Source organism: Bidens hawaiensis, unplaced genomic scaffold (genome assembly GCF_021521415.1).
Source record: "Bidens hawaiensis isolate Kalapana, Puna unplaced genomic scaffold, B.hawaiensis_p1.1 tig00004838_1, whole genome shotgun sequence".
NCBI classification, from domain to species: Eukaryota; Viridiplantae; Streptophyta; class Magnoliopsida; order Asterales; family Asteraceae; genus Bidens; species Bidens hawaiensis.
Window position 1 is genome coordinate 478,044 of NW_027491302.1, and position 12,574 is coordinate 490,617.

Genomic DNA, 12,574 nt, shown 5'->3' on the forward strand with positions numbered 1-12,574 from the left:
GGTGTATTGGTAAAGCAAGAATTGATGTCCATTAATAAATTGTTGGATGACACCGAAAATAATATGTTTGAAATTGTTAAAGTCCTACTTATGATCCACAATGTCTCAAGAAAGACTCAATTGATTGACATTGGTAGCTTTTGAGAACAAGATACTGGAGGGTATGGATTATAACGAGTTGATTGAGACCTTTGCTCACAAAAATGCTAGGAAAATCTCAAGATTCGTGTAATCAAGTAATTGATTGAAATATATCATTTTGATATAACAATATGGTTTTGTTCATCGGTATTACATTTATTATCGTTTTATTATGATTTATATATATATATATATATATATATATATATATAGTTATTTACGTTAATTTTTTTGGGGCCCATTTTTATAACTCGTGCAAGGCCCACGAAAGCCATCAAGCTCTCGGGGACGGCCCTGAACACGAGTTAAAATAACTTGCACATGTAACTTTCATGTCTGGTTGAGTTTAAAGATGAGCTTGGTACAGTACCTGTATTCGTATACGTATTAAAAATCAACAAAAACGTGTACTAATACCCATAACGAATGTTTTGCTATGGTACGGGTACGGTATTGGTACGAGTAACAAACAACCTTAGTTAGACCGGTACCAGTAGGAGTATAGTTACGTGACGAGTACCAAATTATTACAAGTACCATAATGTTTTGGTACCACATTATTACAAGTACCAGAATGTTTTGGTACCCGTACCCGACTGTATCTGTACCGAAATTCAACAAAAACAAGTACTGATACCCGTGCCGAATTGGCTAAACAGGTACACCTACGGGTACAATACGGTTACTAGTATAGGTATTTGGGACAAAATGTTCATCCCTAGTTGAGTTTCGTAAACGACCGCAAAGCGTGAACCAAAATTCAACAAAAACAACTGTATAGGAATTGGCTAAACAAGTACACCGACTGTATCTGTACCGAAATTCAACAAACACGAGTACTGATACCCGTGCCGAATTGGCTAAACAGGTACACCTACGGGTGCAATACGGTTACTAGTATAGGTATTTCAAAATGTTCATCCCTAGTTGAGTTTCGTAAACGACCGCAAAGCATGAACCAAACTTTCTACTTCTACAATCTACATGTATAAAATTGCCGCTCAAATTAATTAATTTCCCTCCACAATTTTGAGTTACTAGCATTCAACCTCCTCTCAAAATTTACCTCATATTCTCGCCAACTATCTGACTCAATCATTTAGTTTGCAGCTATGGTGTTGCACGGTAACCACTAGCAATTTGAAATGGTCTAAAATATACATATTATTGTATAAATATTTCCTATATTTTTTAAGTACTTTTGAGCTAGATTCTTAATTAATACATTCTTTGTTGGCTCATATGTGGGTTTTTACGGTTTTAAGAGATAACGAGCTAAAACATTTAATATGTGATCAAGTTTTTTGTTACTTATATACGCAATTGATTTAAATATAATAACTAGAAAAAAAAAAGAAAAAAGAAAACGTAGATATATAGGAAAACATGCTGAGCTCTCATACAATTTGATGATTATAACTTTTAGTTATTTTTTAATTAATTCAATTCAATTTACGTTTTCTTTTAAGGCTACTTTCAAGTTTCATATTTTGAGTAAATGGGCTGAAGTGAAATACAAGAATGGGCCGGCTGTTTACGAGGGTTCGAGATATATAAAAAGAAAAGGCATCGCAGATTAGAGATCTATTTTTTGTGTGGGGTGCGCCCTGTTTTCGAAGGTCGAATAAAAGAAAAAGAGACAGCCGTGAACGGAAGGAGGCAGATGCAAGGAGAGAAGAGAAGAACATATTGGTTTGAGCAGAGAGCGTTTGGGTTCAACACCTACTCAGCCAAACATCATTATTATTCGGTTTGGTTTTATTGTTTTCTTTATGAATTCAGTTTTTGAACCTTATTTATTTGTTTCGTTCTTGAGTATGGTTGTTGGCTAAACCCCTAGACCACCTAGGGTTATGATGAACTTTTGTTGACGTTTGATCTTGGTTTGGATTTTGTTTTTGTTATGGTTTATGATTATGTAAAAGGTTTATTGTTATTCCTTCGATGCATATGTGTGCTTAGGATTGTTTGACGGGTTTTATTGCTCCACAGTTTCCTTGGTGATTGTCTGTCATATGATAGGATTCTGTTAGGTCATCTACTGTGTGTTTTTGACTAGTTTATGGTTGATTTGCAGTAAAGCCATAGGAACAATAATAAATCAAATAGACTTAAGTGTGCTGCTAATCTAAATAGTTGTAAGGCAATAGATTATATGATAAGTCTTAGTTGTTTAAGATTGCTAGATTTGGTTATTCGTAAGGAGTCCGTCTAGGTTTGATTCTTTAGCCTTGTTTATCTAGTCGAGTGAATGCTTTAAACTACCTTTGATTTCCGCGCTGTAAGGTAGGATTTCATTATAGAGGTACTTGTCATAAGATAATTAGCGACCGTAAGCGATTCTAATTAAGCTGGTGTTTTTAAGAGCTTGATAGAGATCCATAGGTGTCTTTTCGAAAAGAGTCAGGGGTCTTGTTCGGGTTTTCTTTAAGTGAATATTTAAGATCACAGTTCCATAACTTAGTATTTTCCTACTATTTGATAATTGATACATTAGGGATTCTAGCCTAGGTGGTTACTTGTCATCATTTGAATTAAGTCTAGGTTTAAGTCGACTTTAATTCTTAGTGATTAATTTAATATTAGTTTAATTTTAGTTTTTAGTAAAACCTCCCAATAATAATAAACAAATAGTTGTATCAGTTAGTCGAGTCTAATTAGTTAGTTAACGTAATTAAAGAGTCACGTGGGTTCGATATCCGGACTTACTTAGCTGTACTAGAGTCGACCGGTTCACTTGCCGGTTAGTAGTTTTAGTTAAGTTAAGAGTCTAAAATTATTACTTAGTGTCTAGATTAGCGTTTATTTAGTTAATAAATTAATAACTACTTTTAGCACATCAAGTTTTTGGCGCCGTTGCCGGGGATTCTTGGCGATTGCGTTCATTAGCTTTGATTAGACTTGCTTGCTACATACGTGCAATTTGTATTTTGTTTTGTTTTTGAGTCGTAGGAGTCTAAGTAGTTTTTATTCTATTTTATTTTATTTTTCTTTTTGTTTTTGAGTCGTAGGAGTTAGGTTAATATAGTTTAGTTTAGTTGCTTTAAATTAGTTTAGTTTTGTCTTTAATATATTGTTTATCGCTATTCTTTGGTGCTCGTGATACTTTTCTGTTTACGTTTATCTTTGCAGTGATCTTCATGGAGTGCTACTATGAGCCCAAATTTTGCCCGATATATGATAGGATGGGGAATGTTGTTGGTTTTAAGGACTCATCTAGTGCAATGATGGATTACATACCACATCCAGAAGAGATATTCATTGATTTCATGCGTGTCGTTCATAGCATGAATCCAAGTACACCGCTTGGGGATTTTATGGATGAGTTTCGGTCAGGCTTAAAATGTCAAATACAACTTAGTGAGCCGATGATAGAGTTGGAGGATGTTGGTTTGTAGAATCAGATGGAGGAGAGTATTCCCTCTTGGGAGGATGAGTTTTGAGATGAATTCGGAGAAGAGTTATTGGGTTTAACCGATATTGATGAGAGAGATTTTAACCCCGAAAGAGATATTAAGGAACTTGAAGTATTGTTATTTGGGAAGCCGGTTGAGAAGCTAATTGTAAAAGAGGAATCACACGAGATATCCGAAGGGTTGGAGAATAAAGAATTGCATCTCATTGTGAAACATCATCCGCGTGTGCGTGGTAAAACTTGCAGGTTTTTAGAGATACCCGTTTGTGGATCGCCATGTAAATAAAGAGCCCCAAGAAGGAGGATATCTGGAGTCAGAAATCAAAGTGTGCCAAATTGGTCACATTCTTAGAATTTCAATAATAGGTGGATCAAGCTGAATTCATATTTTTGTGGTCACATGAGTTTGGAAACTAGTTTCTTCTCAACTAGTTGTAAACGGAGAGTGTTGAAGAGCACTGATGGAAAGAGGATAAAGTAGAAACCTCCTGATTGAGGTTTCGGGAACGAGTCTGGCTGAAGACTTTTTTGTAAACTTAGCGCTTCCCGGGAGGCAACCCGGGTACTATGTTTTCATTATATTTTTATTTTTATTTTGGTTTTACTTCTTTGCTCTGTTGGGTGTTTCTTCTCTTACTTGTAGGAATTGTTCCAGGGTTGCTTATGAGATGATTGATGAGCTATGGTTTTAAACAAGTGTGGGGATGCCACTTGGCAACTTGCTTCAGGATTGTTGTTTTTGTTTGTGAGATATGACTTTATTTGAAGAGAGTTTGATGATCGCGTTCGAATTGGTTGGTGTGGAGCACGACTCACAAGGCATATCGTCATATTTACCAGGGGAGTCTGTTCCAATTCATTAATTTATTTTTATTTTTTGCATAATTTGATTTGTAATTTCCTTTTTCTCACATTGAGGACAATGTGAAATTTAAGTGTGGGGATGGAAAATTGATATTTTTCGGCAAAAATAAAAATATGAAAAACAAAAAAAAAATTTAAAATGAAAAAAATAATAATGAAAAAAAACCCCAAAAAATTTTTTGAAAAATGTCTCAAGAATTTATTGAATATCTTTTGCACTATATGGAAAATGATAGTGGAAATTGGTTTTTGAAACTATTAATATTTATGAGATAATATAAAAAGGTACTTAACTTGGGATGTGTCGGTAGGCCCAACTAGTCTTGAAAGGTTTTCCATAGCATATTCTTAATAAACCTAATTAATCTTAGATTTTGTGGGTTCTCATCCTAGGGGGGGCAATGAAGCTGAAATTCGATAAGGTATAGAGAGTATTACCATAAACTGACTACCCTAAAGTGGTGAGAATTGAATGCACTTTAAAATTAGCACGCCACTCCGTTTTATGAAAATAAATAAAGAGTGGTGGCGCCATGCAAATGTCCAATTTTATACGAGTTTAGTCTTTAGCTATATACTTTTAGGTGAAAGATGCCTAAGTGCACAATAAAAAAATATAAAATAAATAAAGAAAATAATAAATAAATAAAAGAAATGAAAAAAAATAAGAAAAGTTATGTAATGAAAAATGTCAAATAAGCATTCTCAAAAATAGAAAAAAGAGGCCAAAGTGAACATACTAGACGAGACTGAGAGTTTATGTGTTACCAATGGGATGGCAACTCTGAGGATACACTATTGGGGCTCGAAAGTTTCTAGTCAATAAATATTTTCTTAGGGAATGTATAGGACAAAGTCCAATAATATTTAGGGCATGCTCGTATGACCTCACTTGACCTATCATTCATAATTCCATCTAAGTGTATTTTCTTCTTACCATTAAGGGGTTCTCATCTTACGGTGATATGTTGAACCAGTTTGCTTCAACTCAATTTTTAATTGTCTTTACTATGCTTGAGATGGGGTAGGTGAATCTTGACTCAAAAGGTGTGAGACCCATAGTTTTGGTATCACATGAACTTAAATGCTTAATATGTGTGGGAGCTTGATAGGCTGGTGGCTGGGTTTAAGTGGATAACAATATCGGCAATCACGGTTTTTGCGTTTATCTGAGTTATAAGATAACCTAATTGTTTTTAAGACCATATTTTCCGATTATGATTCCATTGCATTAATCTTTTTCAGCGACGAAAAAAAGAGTAAGTGTGGGGATATTGATATGGTCTAAAATATACATATTATTGTATAAATATTTTCTACATTTTTTAAATACTTTTGAGCTAGATTATTAATGAATACATTCTTTGTTGGCTCATATGTGGGTTTTTACGATTTTAAGAGATAACGAGCTAAAACATTTAATATGTGATCAAGTCTCTTGTTAGTTATATATGCAATTGATTTAAATATAATAACTAGAAAAAGAAAAGAAAAAGGAGAATAAAAGAAAACGTAGATATATAGGAAAACATACTGAGCTCTCATACAATTTGATGATTATAACTTTTAGTTCTTTTTTAATTAATTCAATTCAATTTACGTTTTCTTTTAAGGCTACTTTCAAGTTTCATATTTTGAGTAAATGGGCTGAAGTGAAATACAAGAATGGGCCGGCTGTTTACGAGGGTTCGAGATATATAAAAAGAAAAGGCATCGCAGCTTAGAGATTTATTTTTTGTGTGGGGTGCGCCCCTGTTTTCGAAGGTCGAATAAAAGAAAAAGAGACAGCCGTGAACGGAAGGAGGCAGACGCAAGGAGAGAAGAGAAGAACATATTGGTTCGAGCAGAGAGCGTTTGGGTTAAACACCTACTCAGCCAAACATCATTATTATTCGGTTTGATTTTATTGTTTTCTTTATGAATTCAGTTTTTGAACCTTATTTATTTGTTTCGCTCTTGAGTATGGTTGTTGGCAAACCCCTAGATCACCTAGGGTTATGATGAACTTTTGTTGACGTTTGATCTTGGTTTGGATTTTGCTTTTGTTATGGTTTATGATTAAGTAAGAGGTTTGTTGTTATTCCTTCGATGTATATGTGTGCTTAGGATTGTTTGACGGGTTTTATTGTTCCACAGTTTCCTTGGTGATTGTCTGTCATATGATAGGATTCTGTTAGGTCATCTACTGTGTGTTTTTGACTAGTTTATGGTTGATTTGCAATAAAGCCATAGGAACAATATTAATAAATCAAATAGACTTAAGTGTGCTGCTAATCTAAATAGCTGTAAGGCATAGATTATATGATAAGTCTTGGTTGTTTAAGATTGCTAGATTTAGTTCTTCGTAAGGAGTCCGTCTAGGTTTGATTCTTCAGCCTTGTTTATCTAGTCGAGTGAATACTTTAAACTACCTTTGATTTCCGCGCTGTAAGGTAGGATTTCATTATAGAAGTACTTGTCATAAAATAATTAGCGACCATAAGCGATTCTAATTAAACTGGTGTTTTTAAGAGCTTGATAAAGATCCATAGGTGTCTTCTTGAGAAGGGTCAGGGGTCATGTTCGGATTTTCTTTAAGTGAATAATTTAAGATCCCAGTTCCATAACTTAGCATTTTCCTACTATTTGATAATTGATACATTAGGGATTCTATCCTAGGTGGTTGCTTGTCATCATTTGAATTAAGTCTAGGTTTAAGTCGTCTTTTATTCTTAGTGATTAATTTAATATTAGTTTAATTTTAGTTTTTAGTAAAACCCCTAATAATAATAAACAAATAGCCGTATCAGTTAGTCGAGTCTAATTAGCTAGTTAACGTAATTAAAGAGTCTCGTGGGTTTGATATCCGGACTTACTTAGCTGTACTAGAGTCGACCGGTTCACTTGCCGGTTAGTAGTTTTAGTTAAGTTAATAGTCTAGAATTATTACTTAGTGTCTAGATTAACGTTTATTTAGTTAATAAATTAATAACTAGTTTTAGCACATCACAATTGCCTCACATGTTTGGAGCCTTATTGACTATGGTATACAACATGATGATATCAATACTCATCATATAATGAAAAGTGAAAAGGAACGATTTTAAATATCAGGTGATTAATTAAGAACACGAATTGCAAATCTGGTTGAGTGATTATATCAGGTGGCTATTTCCCCAACTCATGTTTCCACTTCTCTCAAGCCTAATCCGAAAATCTGTCATCACACTCTTTTTCATTTTCAAACCTCCGCCCATATCGGTATTAACCCTAATTCTCCGGAAGCTAAATAATTTGAAGAAATATGGGAAAGAAACAACACAGCAAAGACCAAAACGTCATTACGAAGATGAAGTGGGCTACAGAACGAGGCGGTGCCAAATTCAAAGAATTACAAACGCTGTTTAAATGCATCCCCTTCTATCGCGTACGTATTAATTCCTATCATTGCTTTGTGCATACAATTTGAATGGTTATTACAATTTACAATGTTTGAATTCAATTTGCAGACTCACTTTTACTCCATTTGAGGACGTCATGTGCGTTGATGATATCAGTGAGAGTGTTCCAATCTTAAACTCTTTAATATCTTAGGTTTTGTTGAAATCTGAATTTGTTTGTGCATCCACTTAGAAATTTACTTTATGATTGATACAGTTAAGAACTTATTAGTTATGAATTGACTGTTAGGGTTATAACTTATGAAGCTGTGAAGTGTCAGCATATGATCAATATAACATTCACCAGTAGCTTGCACCAATAAACACTTACTTATAGGTTATCTATGAATATTATGATGTAGCACATAATTTCATACATAAGAAGTATGGAAAGCATCATGTATCTAGAAATCCTCTCAAACAAGATCTCATTCTACAAACAAAAAGGTTTTAATTGAGGTTAAAGCTTAATGCACAAGTAGCTTTACTTCATTTGATCTGGAACTAAAACAATCTATTTTTTCTTATAAGAAGGGAATGAGTCCAGTTTATTTACATCTTTCTCTTAAAAATTATAATTTTTGTTTTTAAATGTTTTACTTTATGGCGTGTGTTTAATCTTGAAAATTGTTTAAGAGCTTGATTGAAGATGGGATTTTTTAGTATGCTTATGTATTTATTTTTTTACTTTGTTAGATTGTGTAAATTTATGTGTTTCTATGTTTGTTAGATTGCTAACTTCATGATTTCACCATCCTATTGATGTACTAATTCCATACATAAGAAGTATGGAAAGCATCATGTATCTAGAAATCCTCTCAAACAAGATCTCATTCTACAAACAAAAAGGTTTTAATTGAGGTTAAAGCTTAATGCACAAGTAGCTTTACTTCATTTGATCTGGAACTAAAACAATCTATTTTTTCTTATAAGAAGGGAATGAGTCCAGTTTATTTACATCTTTCTCTTAAAAATTATAATTTTTGTTTTTAAATGTTTTACTTTATGGCGTGTGTTTAATCTTGAAAATTGTTTAAGAGCTTGATTGAAGATGGGATTTTTTAGTATGCTTATGTATTTATTTTTTTACTTTGTTAGATTGTGTAAATTTATGTGTTTCTATGTTTGTTAGATTGCTAACTTCATGATTTCACCATCCTATTGATGTACTAATACTTCTAAAAGTAAAAAATATATTACTCTGGTAGTTCAGCTTCACTCCCTAAGTCAAAGTAAGTAGGTCTAATTTGTAAGGATTGGTAGTATTCAGGTACACATGTGCACATTTCTTGTAGCTTTATTTATTAAATATATAGCTTATCTAAATGCACATTTCTCATAAAGAAGCATCATATTTATGGTATCCCATTTTATAGTTAGGGGTATAAACCAGTCGAGCCGCTAATAAGCTACTCGAGATCAACTCGTTAAATCTCGAATCAAGCCTTATATAGCTTGGGCTTTTATAAAGGCTTAGTTGGCTTAGTTAATAAACGAGCTCGAGCCTAAACACCTTTTTAAATTAAAACAAGCGAGCTTGAGCCTAACGAGCTTGGGCTCGGCTCGTTTACACCTCTATTTATAATGATAACATTTGTAAAGATTTTCAAGACGGTTGACGCTTCCAAGCAATAATAGATAGTGTGGAAGTTTCACTTAAAATGTGAAAACCAAATATCATTTTTTTTTGGGTTGCAATTGTTGAATATTGGAAATGCTTCATTTTATGACTTTAATACATGCTTATATTACCAAGGAACGTAAAGATTAATTTGTATACCCCTGGCCTAGGTTAAAGTGATTCACTTGATTACCAGGTGATTTGTTATGCTGTTTAGCTTGAATGTGACCTGTAATTTTTGGTGCAGGGTTGGATGCAATTTTTCTAGAATCTGACCATGTTTCTGGAGGCTAGCAGATGGCCAATATGAGGTTATTTTGAATTTCTTATGTATATTTGCTGCTAATGGTAATTGGAGGATCATTTGGTATGTTGTATCATGAATTATAAGTTGTTTATAGTTATGGTTATGATGAAAGACGGTTAGCCTCATTTGATCCTACGGTTCTTTTATGCAATTGCTATTATTGATCTGAATTTGCCAAAAGTACATAACTATACCAATTTGCTTATATGGATGATAATAACCATTTGTATTCGTAGTATTTTAAGGATCATATTTTAAGTTGCAACAATCTCATGTGTACGCTTTTCTGATGCCCAGTTAAGTCATGTGGGCCACTGTTGCGTTTTTTATATTGCTGAAACTGGGTCTACAATTACATTAGCGAATTTTGTTATTGTTTATTAATGGCTAGTGTTGAGTTCGATATACATGTTGGATCAGTTGCTATCTTCCATTATGTTAGCAAGAGGTCTAGACTCTAGGTGTGATGATATAGGTAGGGTGATACATAAGCACTATCCTCAAATTGAGTGGGCTTGTTTGTTTACTTTGGCAGTTAATGGCGGTTAAAGGTTTTCATAAGTGATAATTTGAGTCATGGTGTTGATTAGCCATTTGCTATATCGTTGTATTTGCTCTTTTTGCGACCATCACTATGTCATTTTTTAAAAAACTTCTATTGGATATAAAAATTCCGTATCTCTAAGCTTCCTAGGAGTTACAATGGATGTTTTGAGCTAAATATTTTGGATTATTTAGTTAAAGTGTCACCAACAGTTATTATCATTTAGGCCAAATTAACATAAGCAATGCAAGGGCATTTTAAAAGTTAACGATTCAAATTACAAGTATAGTTAATATGTATTAATATTCATATATTTTTTTTCTAACCTACAAAAATTAAGTATTCTTTTATTTAAGTTATTTTTACAAATTACATGTTTTAAAAAGTTTAATTATTAATTATGTTAAGAGGAAAGTTAAAATATTTTAGAAAATAGTAGTTCACCATGGCAACCGTTCTAGCTGACAAGAGTCCACCATACCGGTACAAAGAAAAAATGGTATACATAAGGTGTCGTTAGATACCTAAATTTTAGTGACACAAATACTAAATGCTACTAAAAATGTGTGCTAATTAAATATGGCATACGCAAAGTGTTATTAAAACTTAAAATTTAGTGACACAAATGGTACATGCCACTAAAAGTGTGTGCACTCAAATATGGCATACACAAAGTGCCATTAAAATCTAAATTTTAGTGGCACAAATGTTAAATGTCACTATAAGTAGTGCAAAAGAATTGTGGCACAGACAAAGTGCTACTAAAACCTAAAATAGTGGCGCAAAAACTAAATGTCATTAAAAGCGTGTGCCATTAAATAGCATTTTTTTGTAGTGTGTATATGCATATTTGGTATTAATTTATAATCAATTTATTGTTCCATATGCATCTTTGTGAACGTCTTTCATGTACAGATGCGTATTAGGTTGTTTACTGTGTGTTTACAACTAGTTTATGGTTTATTGTTAACATATTCCAAAGGAACATAAATTGAGAGTTTAGAGATACCTTATATTCTGCCACTTAAGAGACCAGGAGGTAATTAAGTGTCATCTGTTTTGGTCTTTGCGGGTTTGGGTAGTGATTTCACGGAAGTGATTTACCCTAGATTCCCTTAGATTCTTACATATCCGAGTTATAACCGAATTCAATAAGAATACCCCTTTACGCCTTAGGGTATATTGTGATTAGAGAGACTGAGAGGTGATTTAGTCTTCGGGTACCTTAGCATAGTTAGGTAAGGTGAGATCGGGAGGTGATCCGAACCATTAAGCCGTTGAGCTTTACATGATATTTAGGGTTCTTAGGTATTGTTGGTGAGACCGGGAGGTAATCTAGCATATTTTAATAATTCCTTAAGTTTCATATTTTTAGAATCCGGTTGCCAATCGTAAATCCAATTCCAAGAGTTTACGAGTTTACTAGTAGGATTCCGTACCTAGGTAGTTGCTTTCCCCTATATAAGTTTCAGTCATATTTATTTGTGTCTAGTTTCCGTGTTAGTTTTAGTTAAGTGATGTGCTAGAAGTAATTTAATATTTATTAACTAAATTAACTAAAAATAAACACTAAGTAATACTCTAGACTCTCTAAAACTCGACTAAACTAATAACCGGCAAGTGAACCGATCGACTCTAGTAAAACTAAGTAAGTCCGGATATCGAACTCACGAGACTCCCTAAATTACGTTTATTAGCTAATTAGACTCGACTACACACACGACTTATTTGTAACACCCCGACCAAAGGCGGATTATACATCGGGGCGCCACATATTGTTTCATTACTCGTGACACTATTTGGGTGTCAATATTTAATAAATATATTCATTCGCGCACGCGCAACGTAAACACAAGATAACATAAATCAACATAAATCAATATATTATAAGACAAAATATTCGAACAATAATAACTTGTCTTGATACATTTTAATCTAGGTCCAAAAGTAAAAACGTCCTACGTGTCCACAAGCTCCAAATGTAGCTACAGCAAACCTGAACATGTGTTAAAATAAAACGTCAAACACTTGCGTGTTGGTGAGAAATCAAGTTTAATAGATAATAGATAACAATAATCACTGGGCGCAACATGTGTATGTCTGGTTTTCAACAAGGGTGTAATCAGATCGGGACCAAGTCTAAGATTCATAGCTCATAGTCAATCCGTGCTCCCAATTGAGCATAAAAACAAGAAAACTGTGCAAGTGTAAACAAAAGAGAAAATCATAAACGATAGTTCTCCCGTGTTCATCTAATGGTACC